This window comes from Mus caroli, unplaced genomic scaffold (genome assembly GCF_978045245.1).
Source record: "Mus caroli unplaced genomic scaffold, Mus_caroli_1 scaffold_5, whole genome shotgun sequence".
NCBI classification, from domain to species: domain Eukaryota; kingdom Metazoa; phylum Chordata; class Mammalia; order Rodentia; family Muridae; genus Mus; species Mus caroli.
In genome coordinates, this window is record NW_028227260.1 from 128,028,211 (window position 1) to 128,042,376 (window position 14,166).

At 47.9% G+C, this 14,166-nt stretch overlaps 1 pseudogene; it reads left to right on the forward strand.

Annotated features, from left to right (window-relative positions):
• The first annotated feature begins 472 nt into the window (after positions 1-472).
• LOC147004798 (U6 spliceosomal RNA) lies at positions 473-573 on the forward strand (annotated as a pseudogene).
• The last annotated feature ends 13,593 nt before the right edge of the window (positions 574-14,166 follow it).

Sequence of the window (14,166 nt, forward strand, 5' to 3'; positions counted from 1 at the left end):
GTTCTAGGCCAGCTTGGAGTACATAGCGAGAAGCTAACCCCACCCCTCAACATACACACCAAAAACTGAGTTTACAGGAGATGTAGGTCAGCTAGTGTGGCACTTGCTTTGCGTGCATAAAACCAGGTGGTACTCCTAGAACTTGGAAGAGAAGAGGCAGGAGGATCAGACCATCAGTGACATCTTTGGTTATGTACAGTGGATCCAGGCCAACGTAGGATTCATGAGATCTATCTCAAAAACGGACCTGTGAGTGCTACCAAACATTGGAGGTGCTAACTCTGGTTAGCAGAAACATAACTTCTTAAGGAAGCCGCCATTGGAGCCTGGGCTCAGAAGGCAGGCTAGAGCCTAGTACCAAGAAAGATCATAAGCTGAAAGAGAAGATGATCCTCTGAGGCTAAAGTATGTCGGTGTACACATGGCACCAAAAGGCCTGAGTATGCCTTGGCTTCCATTAAGTGTAATGACAGTGTTCACTTCGGCAGTTCGTGTACCAAAATTGGAACACAGAAATTAGTACGACCCCTGTTCAAGAACGGCAAGCACATTTGTGAGGCATTTGGTATTTTAATGACTTTGTATGCTAAGTTACAAATTAACTTTTCAAAGTGTAAGGACAGACATCTGTGGAGATGCCTAAGTGAAAGTAGAGATCCCAATCGATTGCCTGGGGGAGAATTGGATGTGATGTACAGCATGGGAAACAGGTGCTTCTGTAATTGTCTTCGGCAAGGGCCTGTGTCATTAAGGGCATTGCTGAGTTGGTCAGGGGTAAAGAACAAAGGAACCGGTATGCCTAGGAGCTTTGAAAACACACCAGGAATCTACACAATGAACAGTGATGTGATCACTAAGATAATGTTTACAAATATCAAGGAACTTACTGTTGTAAATTTAAGTTAAAAAGTAAGCTATAACCTTATGTATTATGTTAATCATAAATTATTTGATGAAAATAGATTTGGAGACAGGGATGTAGCTCAGTTGGTAAAATGCTTGCCTAAAACATTAGAGCCCTGGATTCAATCCCCAACACCACTTTTTTTTTTTTTTTTTTGGAAGTGATGGCAAGCCAGGAGTGGTGGAGCACACCTTTAATCTCAGCATTTGGGAGGCAGAGGCAAGCGGATTTCTGAGTTAGAGGCCAGCCTGGTCTACAAAGTGAGTTCCAGGACAGCCAGGGCTACACAGAAACCCTGTCTCGAAAAGCCCCCCCCCCAAAAAAAAAGTGATGGTAATTCTAGCAGTGAAACGGTAGAGGCAGGCGAATCAGAAGTTAAAGGTCACTCTTGGGTCCACAGTAAGTTCCAGACCATCCTGTCTTACAAAAGACTGTGCTTCTCCCACCCCTCTAAACATGGAAAGACTGTGGGTGGTAGTGCCCACAAATGATCTCAGCACTAGGGGGGTTGGCACAAGAAGATGGAGAATTTGGGGTAGCCCATGGGCTACATGGTAAGGCTCAAAACATAAAACGAACCAAAACAAAACCTGGAAGAAAATGCACTAAAAGGTTGATAGTAGTTGGTTATCTTTGGATAGTAGGTGTGTAGTAACATAGCCACAAAAAAGTAAGACAACTAGATTCTGTGTTTGGCTTTTTTTCCATAAATTATCAACACATCTTCACATGAAGACCCTGTGTGGGCCATTATTATTCCTACTCTACAGAAAAAACTGAGTCTCCCTAACTAAAACCTTCACAGCTAACTGAGTTGGGGGGAGGGTGAGACAGGGGTATTGCCATGAATTCAAGGCTAGCCTAGAGTATATGAGCTAAATGTAAGACATCTCAAAACTATAAACACATATATGAAATCCACACAGTTCATAAGTAGCATAAAATAAATTATTGATTATATTTTGGCTGGGGATATATAGCCTACTGGGTAGAGTATTTGTCTAGTTTGCAGAAAGCTCCGGGTTCCATCCCCAGCACTGCATAAAACAGGTATGATATTGCATGCCTGTAATTTCAGCCCTTGGGAGGAAGAAGTAGAAGACTCAGAAATTCAATGTATTTCTCTGCTACAGGTGGAGTTTGAGGCCATCCTGAGCTATAATGATTCTCTGTCTCAATCAACAGCAACAATGAATAAATGCTAACATCCTCTCCTGCTGTGTAGAATGTGTCATCTCTTTCTTTAACAAGTAGTTTTGATACAAGTTTTCACTGTGTAGTCCTGCTGGCTACAATTTGTCCTATAGACTGGGCTGACCTTGACTCACAAACATCTGCCTGCTTCTACCTCGAACTCAGAAATCCGCCTGCCTCTGCCTCCCAAGGGCTGGGATTAAAGGCCTGTGCCACCACTGCCCGGCTTTCAATGGCTTTCTTAATGGAGCAGACGGTCCTTGTGGGAAGGAGTCTGTACCTAGTCCTGAGTACAGAGGGATCCTCAGTGAGAAATAGATGGTTACAGACTAAGAAATGGATAGAACAGTAGAGTGACAACTACAGCATGCCTGATGGTGGTGAGGGCATTGACTTTCCACTAGATCGTGCAAAAGCTTGGGTGCTATTGGGTCTGCAGCCTATTTGGGAATTTGGTCCCATTGCCCTGAGAAATCCAGCCAGTCACTTATCAAAATGACATCTCTTAGCCTTGAGGATGGCATGGTAGAAGTCAAGAGCTAAAACTGGTAGCTGTTATGTCCTCCCTTGCACCGAAATGCCCTAATGATTAGTAAGACTCCCCAACTTCTAGTGCAGTTGGATGTTGGCCAGAAGAAAGGCTGTAAGGTTAAAGAAATACCAAGTTCTTGGGGTCCTTGGTAAAAAAAAAAAACCCTCAGGAGAAACAGAGAATAGAATCTATTTCTGCAAACTAAACAAGATAAAATAATTTGTATTAGATTAAGAAGTCAAGAAGAGAGCACTAACATAGCCAAGGAACACCTGGCCTGCTCTAAGGACCTAGAGTCTGGATTGAGAGACTCTGCTCTAATTGTTCAATCCCAGCAAGGAATGGAAAGACCATGGTGTGTGTTGAGGGAACAGGGCAATGCCAGGGTAGAGATTTTAGTGCCTCTGGGCCATACTCACTGAGTGGGTGGTCACCTCTTATCGTTGTGGGGCAGGGGGACTGGGGAACGACAGGATATTGACTTCATTTCCTCCTGGCCCGAACTTCCTCAATGGAAAAAGCAGACTGAGCAAGGTTTTTCGTTGAATTGGTAGCACTTTGGAAAATTATAGCCAATTCCCAGTAATCAGTGGCAACAAGGGGCCGGCAGTAGGGTCTGCAATTAGATAAAGAAAAATAGCAATGTTTATAGTTCAGTTTCTTTTAAAATGACAGATCTCCCTTTCTAACTGTGAACCAACGAAGGTTCGACTATGAGTTGGTCTTTGCTTCAGCCCTTCTGTTCAGAACAGTTCCTCTACCTGTCCTTAAATCCTTTGGCCTCCAGAACTCTTGAGTGCTTTGCTCCAACCCCTACCTCCTAAAGGTTCTGTTCTGTCTCCATTCTCCATATTCTCTCTGGCACTTGGTATAGACCTTTTTGCAGTCGGTCTTTTCTGCCTGTCTGTGACCTGTCTCTCTTCACAATAAAAGCTTCCAGAAGGCAGACTGCATTGTTTTGTCCAGTTCAGCAGGTCCTTGCGCTTAGCACTCTGCCTGGCACAGTTAGACTCCTACCCAACCCTTCGTTTGTTGTTGCTCAGTGAACTCTGGGTACCCTGGATCTCATGTCCCAGTAGCCTTGAGGGGTACTCTAAGGTCAGGGAGATTCCAGACTCCAAGGGCCTAGAGGAAGCTTCCCCCAACCCCCACCCCATCCCCTGCAGATAACAGGGAATTCCCTGTACTTTGCAAGCTGGAAAGGAGTAGTATTTACCAAGCCCAATTACTGCCCATTTTGTTGTTCTGGGAGAGGGAAGTGTCAAACCTAGCCGAGTAGACAGAGTGTGATGGAGAAGAAAGGGCTTCTTAGGCGGGCAAACAGACCCTGCAGTTCCCATTTGGTCACAGGGCCCCCTAAGTGTGAGACTGGAGAGTTGATGGTGAGGGAGAGAAGGAAAAAGAGGGAGTAGGCCCTTGCGCTGAGCCCTCCATTCTGCTCCTTTAGCCCCTGGTCCATGCCTCCTCCTTGCCGGCCTCCCTCTGGGCTCTTAGGCTCTTTGTTGGTCTGTCTGTCCGCTTTTTCTCTTCTCTTCTCTTCTCTTCTCTTCTCTTCTCTTCTCTTCTCTTCTCTTCTCTTCTCTTCTCTTCTCTTCTCTTCTCTTCTCTTCTCTTCTCCTCTTCTCTTCTCTTCTCTTCTCTTCTCTTCTCTTCCTCTCTCTCTCTCTCTCTCTCTCTCTCTCTCTCTCTCTCTCTCTCTCTCTCCCCCCCCCCCCCCTCTCTCTCTCTCTCTCTCTCTCTCTCTCTCTCTCTCTGTTCACGTGATCGCCCGCTCTCAACGGCTTTGATCACCTCTTCTGAGGCAGCACCTTTCCGCTGGTAACCGGAGATACTTGGTGTCTGGGGCGGAATGGGTTTTCTTCCTCAGCTTTTTTTCCTCTGCGTTCTCCAGCGACTCTAGAGGCTCCTTGCTGCTTGGTCTCTGGCCCTCGGCCCTCCACCACCTCTCCAGCCTCTCCCAGCCCCCACAGTGCTCATGCTCTCTCCTTTCCCCTTCCCTGCGGGCCCTCCCTAGGCAGCCAGCCTTCTTTGGGGAGAGGGTTTCTGCATGGCAGCTGGGACGGGGGTGGGGTGGGGCAGATAAAAGGGCCTGAACGGACTCCGGAGCACCCCTTTGCAGGGACCCACCACGTGGGCCCTCCGTCTTCCTACAACGGACAACCTTCTCGTTCTGGCCAGCCAGAGGACAGGAGTTCTACCTGTCAGGCAACCTTTCTGGACAGATTCGAGCCAGTTGCTCTGCCTTAGATGCCAACCTTCTGGGTGCTTCGAATACCAAAGAATGCATAGGGCACTAGTCCTGGAGATGCTCCTGAGTATGGAAGCAGCTCATTTGGTTCCTCAGGCTGGAGACTCGCCAGCTTAAGGGAGGAGACTCAGGGCTCCAATTTCAGAAAGCTCCCAGTCCTGGGTGGGGAGGTTGGGGAGGGGTGTGTGACAATATCTCCAGCCTCAGGACAGCCCTGAGTCTGATGGGAGATATACACTCTCTCCACTTTGTAGTCCAAACCGAATAAGGATGAATTCAGAAGCGAGATCTCAGGAGGAAGCTGAGGCAGGCAAATAGAGAGTTCCAGACCAAGCTAAGACTCTATGTAGAATAACAACAACAACGCTGAGATAAAATGTCTTGTCAAGGCAGAGCTGAACCTACATATTGGTGAACTCTGGACAGAACCATATATTGTTTCTCTGCCATTGTGCCCAGCACGTACCTAACTAACCATCTTCTACCACTAGCAACTATCATCACTTGAACCCACCACCACAGTTTGGAATCAAAAGCGAATTCCCATTATTTACATGGGTAAATTTTTTTAAAGGCTGGATAGAACAAGCGCATCAGGCAAAAGCATTTCCACAGTAGCTTCTCTGCAAATGTAAGCTCTTAGCTAGAGGCTGCTGCCAGGGTGCTTACCTGGCCCACATGCCAGGAGTAGGCATTTTAGATACGATGGTGGGACTATTTATCTGACATAGACACACACACAGCTGGCCACTTAATGCTATTTTAGTCAATAAAGCTAAGTCCCCTCAGGGGATATTGCCTGTAGCCACAGCCACACTTACTCTACAGTGGGGCATAGCCCTGGCCAATCCCATATCGAATGACCCAAAGACTGTGCAGGGAGGGGTGCCAGCAAGAATTCCATCTCTCCAGGATCTTGCAGAATGACGACTTGTGAAGTGCTCTGGGCCCCATAGGTACCAAGTAGAATAGTACTTGTTTGCAACAAAGACTAATAAAAATGGTCACCATGGCCACTATTTCTTGAGCTCTTCCCAAGTGGCAAGTGTATATAGCATATATTATATTGAATCAATATATATGGTGGGTACTATTATTGTCCCTGTTTAGCAGAGAAGGCCAATATGGTGCAGATAATAAAAGTCCAGACCTCTAAATTAAAAGAGGTTTCATTATTAGCTAATAGCAAAACTGAGTTTGAAATCCAGGTCTAGTCATTGTCCAGCTCCAGGTGTTTAACCATTATACTATCCTATCTGTTTCTTACATGGAATGATTCTAAGACTCTCCTAGAAAGAATACCGTGAGGAGTTGGGGGGGGCATTTCCTGAAAACGAGTCATTCAAAATGTGGTGGTTAAAGGGGGTGGAGCACAGGAGGCAAAGTGATCTCGCTGGCTCTTTAAATGTCATAGATCCTCCAATAAAAGTCCAGACTACTAGATCCCTAACCTAGAAAGTAAAAGAGACAGTCTACCTGCTCAGGCCCAGAGATATAGTCCCACTTCTGGTTTCTGTCTTCTGGATAGAATGCCAGGCCCCAGGGTGAGCTTCTGGGAGGCAGTGTTGTGGGGGTGGGCTTGATAATAGACCCCTGCTGCCCTACCCCCAGTCTTCCCTGAAGGGAGGACAAATAGAGCCATTGATTGGAAACTCTCCCAGAGGGCATTAGAGTAATGACTCTGGACTGTGTGATGCCCACACCCCCTTTGACCTCCTTACTGACCCCTGCCCTGGGAAGTTCCAAAGGCCACAAATCTCAGTTGCTTGTGGGCCATGTGGTTTGTGGCTAGTTGTAGTCTTGGAGGGGTCAGGGAAATAAGGGGGGGTAAGGGATACTTCTTCTCACTGTGCAGGGTCCCTTCCAAATCCTGCCAAGACATACTGCAACCACTGATATGGGTTCCATCCTTTATTTTTGAAAAGCAGCAGGGCTCTGTGCTGATATGCATGCATGTTTGCACTGCCTGCCGTACATTGGTGTCGGAAGAAAAGTGCCAGGGTACAGAAGGTGCTATGTGGCAGTAGACAGGTCTTACCCCTAAAGGAGTACTACTTCCAAGCCAGGTGTGTAGATGGATGGCTTGACCAGGAAAAGCTTAGAAGTCTAAATCCTCATTTCTAGCATCAGAAAAAGAAGCATGCTTTGAATGCCTTCCGTATATGCCAGCCTTCTTGTGGGCACTAAGCTGCGATGTTAAGATCATCTCCATTGTAGCGGGTCATGGTGGCACATGCCTTTAATCCCAGCACTTGGGAGGCAGAGGCAGGCGGATTTCTGAGTTCAAGGCCAGCCTGGTCTACAGAGTGAGTTCCAGGACAGCCAGGGCTATACAGAGAAACCCTGTCTCGAAAAACAAAAACAAAACAAAACAAACAAAAAACCAAAACCAAACCAAAACAAAAAAAATCATCTCCATCACTTGAATACTTATGACCTAGCACAGGTGACAGAAACAATAAAACATGCTACCAAAACTATGGCAACAGAGAATTAATAAAGTAGCATTCAGCCATTTGAAGTGGCGAGCTAGAGGGACTTGGGGGAGAATATGGCTGCTTAATCTGATCCCGAAGCACCAACCCCATTCTAATCTCTATTACCATCTCCCTGCATGAGCTCAGCAAATGATTAAGCCATCTGGGTGGCCTCAGTTTCTTCACCTTCAAAATGGGAGCCATAAACTGAGCGAAGCTGCTTGTGTTTTGAAATGCTGAAGGAGCTCAAGTTCAAAGCCAGTGTGGGCTCCGTGGTGAATTCCAGACGAGTCTGAGGTGCCTAGCAAGACTCCGCCTCAATAAGTAAATAATGAAATAGAAAAATAAAACAATCAGGGGTGGTAATCTGTGAAGCCAGGCCTCTGCGTGTCTTGTGTAGCCTACCTCTCATTTTGTTTGGATCCCACATTCAACATCGACCCCTGCAGCGAGCTGAGGGAAGAGTATAACATCGATTTCCTCGCGATCCCAAGTAAACACGGTGAAGAGCCGAAGACTAAGGAAAATTGAGATTGAGAGGCTGACGGAAGTTACAAGGGAGATTCAGTTGTGCGCAGGATGTGCGTGGCCCCAAAGGAAGAAGAGAGGAGAGTTCAGAGTTTAACTTCTCTTCTGACTTAACTAACCACCTTTATGTATCAAACAATCCTTCCAAAACCTTTCCTCTCCTCCACCTTTGAAGCAACTCCTCTACCCAACCCCAGCAATCTATCATGAGGACCAGGGAAATGAGCTGCACTTTCCGACCTCTTCCTCTCATTGATTGGCATCACCTTCATTTCTCTAAGGAGTCGAGCGGAGCATCTGCCTGCACTTTTTCTGTTGTTAAAATTCCAATCCCACTTTAGGGGAGACGATTGCCAGCTGCATTCCGTTTTGTCTTCGCTGAGCAAGGACAGAGTTCCTTTTACTGGCCCTAAACTGCTCCCTGTGGAGCTTCAGCGGGGCTAGAGAGCTCCGATCCTGGACTGGGCCGAGCAGGCTGCGCTGCCCCTTCAGGATTTCCTGCACTTGGAGAGGCGAGGTCGGCTCGAACTTCGGCCTGTGGAGAAGGCAACTCCGCATCTCTTTAAGATGCAGAAACTCCCAGCCCACGCCCACACCACCTCGGGCCACCCCCGCCCGCCTTAGGCTCCTCCCACAGCCCTCGGTGTCCTGGGCCTCCCAGCCACCTGCCCGATGCCCATCCCGCGAGCAAAGCACGACCGCTGGAGAAGGAAGCGGAGATCGTGCCCACACCAGCCGGGCGCCAACTACTGCCAGCAGCTCGCTTTCCCCGGTCGTCTGCGCTTACCCAGCATGCACTTCCAGGCCCTGAGCTATCTTGGAGCCGCAGCCCTTGGGGTCAGAGCGGCCAGAAGAAACAGGAAGTTTGGGACGGTCTTAGTCCTGGGGCTGGGAGTCCGAAAAGGCAGGCCCTTCGCTCCGCGCTGCCCACCCTCCCCACCGCCCCTCGCCGGCTCTCTCCATCTGGCACTTCCCTGGGGTCCGTTTCGGGGGCTGGCCTGAACTCGAAAAAAATCCAGATGTGTTAGGGGGTCATTCAAGGCACAATCCCAGGTTTCTCTTCGCAGTAGCATCTTTAGGTTTAAAGATCGAGGGTGTACAGGAGGGGAGAGAATGCCCTGGTCCTGATGAAGTGGTAGTCCCAAGGGTAAGGAAGGAGAGAGGCGATAGATTTGGGTAAGGGTAGTGACTAGAGATTCATTTTCCACGGACAGTCTCTTGGATAAGGCAATGGTTAGAACCCAGTGCAGAATCCAGAGATCATTGCTTCCGCCCTCCTTCCAGCTAGTTAGCTTCTCTCCATATTAACTTTAGAGATGCTCCAGCCCATCAGGGACCATCTCACAAGTCAGCACTGCCATTCACTAGAAGCACTTGGCAAAATAGAAGTGACCCCTAATGCAGCCCTATTCTTAGTGCAGAGAACACAAAGCACATGCCCATTGAAGGTGATCTCCATCCATACAGCATTTGGACAGGCAGAGAGGACTGGATTCTCAGTCCCGGGGCCTCTCTCTCACTCCCCACTCCTAAGTCCCTACTAGCTAAACCAGTGATACCAGCAACTTCAATCCTCACGTTGTCGTTCCCCCCCACCCCCACCCCCAACTGAGAGAGGCCTGGGTAGCAGTTGCTCCCAGTGAGCTGTTTTGATCCCAGCATGCCATTTGGCCAACCCTCTTCTGGCTGTGCAGACAGCCCCTCTGTGCCTCTGCTTGGAAACACTGGTTCTCTTCCCACAGCCTCACTCTTCAATCCAAAACCCACTTCCTTGCTCACTAGACATGCCCAAGTTCTCCTGGATGATTTCCTGAATCTTCCTAGCTTTGTCTTGAGGAGGGGGCCAGGGCGTGACAAAGGTGCAAGTCTTAAATGGCTTGAAAGTAAGACTGTGACGGTAATAACTCAAGGGTTTTAGAACGGTTGTAAAGTGAGACTATTACTGGCATAGTTTCGGCCTCGGACACCCCCAGGCAGAATTAGTTGGTCCTTTTTCTGTGCTCTCCTAATGCAGTCTTAATCTTTATGCCTCTATTATCACATTGTATTGTAATTATTTGTTTATGTGTTTGTCTGCCCCGTTGAAGGTGAGCCCCTGGAGGGCAGAAACCACACCTTATTTATTTCTATCTCTAGCTCCCCACACACTCCCTAGCTCAGTAAAGGGCTGTTGACTAAATGACCTAGAAATGGAAGGGATTCCGTTAATTGACAGACTCTCGTTTGCCTTTCCTATTCTTTGATGCAACTTTGACATGCATCCACGGATACACTCACTGATGTAAATGCTCAAACTCAGCTGATATACAAAAAACAATATACCACACAGTCTGGGCGTCAGTATAAGACCACACTTTGTAAAGTAAGAGGATGCTACCTCACATCAAGTAAGTGTCTTTCTGAACGTCTTCAAACCCAACTATCTGACAAACCAACAGCCAACAATCACAACTGTTTTGGCAGATGATTTTTCATTGGCCTGGCTTTTAAAGTAACCACAATTCAAGGTGTCAAAACACTGAACATTGGAGCCAGAAGGACTCTCTAAGGTGCTCTCGGAAAATCTCTTTTGCAGATGAGATGTTCCTCAGTACAAAGTCAGTCTTTTGTTCTTCATACCTTGAGTATGCATATGTATAACATGTATTTGTATGTTGGCACCTGCCAGAATCTGCTGACATGTATAGCCATAGATATATCTGAAACCTGTGCCACCATTGCACAGGATCTATCAAGCCAGTGAGAATGGTCCCATCTGAGTGGAGGAGGACAGGGTTCGTGCAGATCAAAGAAGGGAGGGCAGGGGTCACCCAGGCCAGGCAACCCTTGCCAGAATGCAAAGGGGGATAAAGAAGCCTACAGGTCAGGTTTGCAGCTGTCACTGAGTGTGCTTGGCTCTCCCAGCTCCCCTCTGCCCCACCCCTCCCCGCTACCCCAGCCTGTAGAGGCGGAAAACATCCTGTGCTCATTCCAGGAGCATGTGCGCACTGCCTGTGAGGTATGTGAGTAGCGAACTTCCAGCTGCTGTCTTACACTTAAAGGTCCTGACAGGCCAACTCCTCCTCCTAAATAAAACTCATTACCCACCACTGGCCTTTCTTCACATGGCGACCAGGACTCAACAGGAGAGATAGCAAGGCTTCCCCACACCCTCCTTCTCCTTGAGGATTTTTTTTTTCCTTTCAGAACCAACCCCTACCTGTGTGTGAAAGCCTCTTGCGACCTGCTCCAGAGCATAGTCTGTAGCTGGGCTCTGTTCTTATTTTCCCATCTAGGTCCTTGAAACTCCAACCCAGAGAATCCTGTTATCTGTTCCTTGCTTTTGCATAGTGCTTTACAGCTTTCAAAGCACAGTCCCATACAGGTCCTATTTTACATTTGTCAGAAGCTCTAAGGCAAGCATTAGTAGCTTCCTTTTACTCCACCAGGAGAGTGTAGCTTGAAGATAAGCAAGCTGCCCAAGGTCATATAGCTAACACAAGAGGGTGGGACAGAACCGAGGTCTCCATCTTTGCTACAAAGTATATATCTCAACTACCCAGCTACTCAGATGTCTGGCTCCTCAAGAAGAATTGAGGGGAGTATCATTCCTTTCTTCTTTGGCAATTCCAGGATGCCTTAAGGAGGATATTCTCTCCACTCAGACGGCATTGCAAGGCCTGAGTAGTCAGACAGCATACAAATGGCTAGTGGATCTTGGAAATTCCAGGTAAAGATGAGGAGCATTTGCATAGTGATTTTGTGCACCTCCAGGGTCTTCAGCAACATGCATCTCCTGCCTCTCTTCTGCACTCTAAGTTGCTCAGGACAATGCTCAAGACCTAGACAGAGAAGAAACCATCTCTTCATGTAGACCCTGGCTCTCCCGGGCCTGCCAATCCAGCATGATGAATGCTGAAGACTAAAGTTAAGATTGGTACTGATCAAAGGCATTGTGATCTAGATCCTTTCTTACAGGGACAGGTTATGCCAATAGACTTGTCCCTTGCCTCTTTAATTCTGGCAGGCTCAAATGAAGGGCACCCTCTCTCGTCCTTTTATGAATCTCAGGTGATTTCCCTTAAAAGCGGGCTGCTAGGCAGCACTTTCCGCCCCCACCAGACTCCTTCACTGTACCTGGGCCCCGCCCCGACTGTCCTCAGGGGCGGAGCCAGCCCTAGGGCAAGCTGGGGCAGGAAGTGGTTGCAATTACACACTCCTGCCCTGCATTGGCTGTCACTAACGGGAGCGACATTGCTAACTGGACTAGCCCCAAACGTCCAGGCCAGGGCTGTGCTTGGCAGGGGAGCTCTTAGGCTACAATGAATCTTTCTCAAGGGAAGAAATTTCTAGGCTGAATAGGCTTGAAGCCTCAACTGTCTGATGGTCAGTCACATCCAAGGATATAGGAAGGAGGTTGTGAGTCTGGATCCCCACCCTTGCATGGCAGCCACTCCTCACTACTGTTGCTTTTTAGCCTGGCTTCTACCTAAAAGCAATGTTCTTCTGCTACATGGACACCCTGCTCCAAGCTGCCAAGAGCTCTGATTTTTCCTAGCAGGAGAGAACAGGCTTTGATCTGTCACTGCAAACCACAGCGGGGTGGTTTTATTTCTCCCTATCACTCCCCCATTTCCATTTCTTAGACACTCTCCTCTGGGGCCAGGGCTGGGCCAGGTGAAGGGTGGGACCGGTGTGCTCACAGCCTAGGGCTGAAAAGAAACCATAAAGAAGGACGGCTGGTGGAGTTTCAGGAGCTTTGCCTGAGATAGCGTTTGAAAACTCTGGGCTTTGGCTTTTACTGAAAAAAAATTTCTTAGCTTAGAAAATGGGCTACATTAGAGGCATAGAGATAAAACACTGCTCAGTAAAGAAACTAGACAATGAGCCAGACGTGGTGGCACATGCTGGAATCTCAGCACTTGGGAGGTGGAAGCAGGTAGAATCAGGCGTTCACTGCCACCCTCACCTTCATAGCAAGTGTGAAGGCTGCCAGGATTACATGGGACCCTGTTTCAATAGGAAAACAACAACAACAACTAGGCAGTGAAAAAGATGTTGGAGTCTATGATGGGAATGGCTGAAATGGCTTTTAAGCCAGAACTGGAAGCAGAGCACAGTGCATGACCTTGGGAGCATGTTGACAGTGAGATTACAGTGAGTTCGAAACCAGCCTGGTCACACCTTATGTCACCCCACCCCCACCCCACCCCACCCACCTACTCCCTCCAAGATGCCAGGAAGTGGTGGCATAGGCTCCAGTATGGGAGTGGGAGGACAGGAGGCAGAGACAGGTGGATCTTTGTAAATTGGAAGTCTACTTGGTCTATAGAGCTAGTTCCAAGACAGCCAAGGCCACACAGAAAAAAAAAAAAAAAAACACCCACCCAGCAAACAAACAAAAGACAAAACCAGGCAAAAATACAGAAAAGCAACAACAAAACTGAGGCTCAAGAGATGGCTTAGTCAGCAAAGTGCTTGCTTAAGAGCACGAGGGCGCCGGGCGTGGTGGTGCACGCCTTTAATCCCAGCACTCGGGAGGCAGAGGCAGGCGGATTTCTGAGTTCGAGGCCAGCCTGGTCTACAGAGTGAGTTCCAGGACAGCCAAGGCTACACAGAGAAACTCTGCCTCGAAAAACCAAAAAAAAAAAAAAAAAAAAAAAAAAAGAGCTTGAGGGCTTCTGGGTGTCTGGTGTAGTGCACACACCTTTAATCTCCGCACTCAGGAGGCAGAGGCAGGAGGAACTCTGTGAGTTTGAGGCCAGTCTGGTCTATAGAGGAAGTTCCATGACAGCCAGAGCTACACAGTAAAACCATGTCTTTATTTTATTTTTGGTTTTTGGTTTTTCAAGACAGGGTTTCTCTGTGCAGTCCTGGCTGTCCTTGAGCTCACTCTGTAGACCAGGCTGGCCTCGAACTCAGAAATCTGCCTGCCTCTGCCTCACAAGTGCTGGGACTAAAGAAACCATGTCTTTAAAAAAAATAAAATAAAAGAGGATGATGATGGACAATGGGGATGATCCTTGGGGCTACAGGAAGGCTAGCTGAATCAAATTAAACTCCAGGTTCAGTGAGAGACCTGGTCTTTAAAGTTGCAATAGAGCAATGGTTTTCAGCTTTCCTAATGATGGGACCCCTTCATACAGTTCCTCATGTGGTGACTCCATAAAATTACTTTTGTTGCTACTTCATAACTGTAATTTTGCGGGGGCTGGTGAGATGGCTCAGTGGGTAAGAGCACCCGACTGCTCTTCCGAAGGTCAGGAGTTCAAATCCCAGCAACCACATGGTGGCTCACAACCAT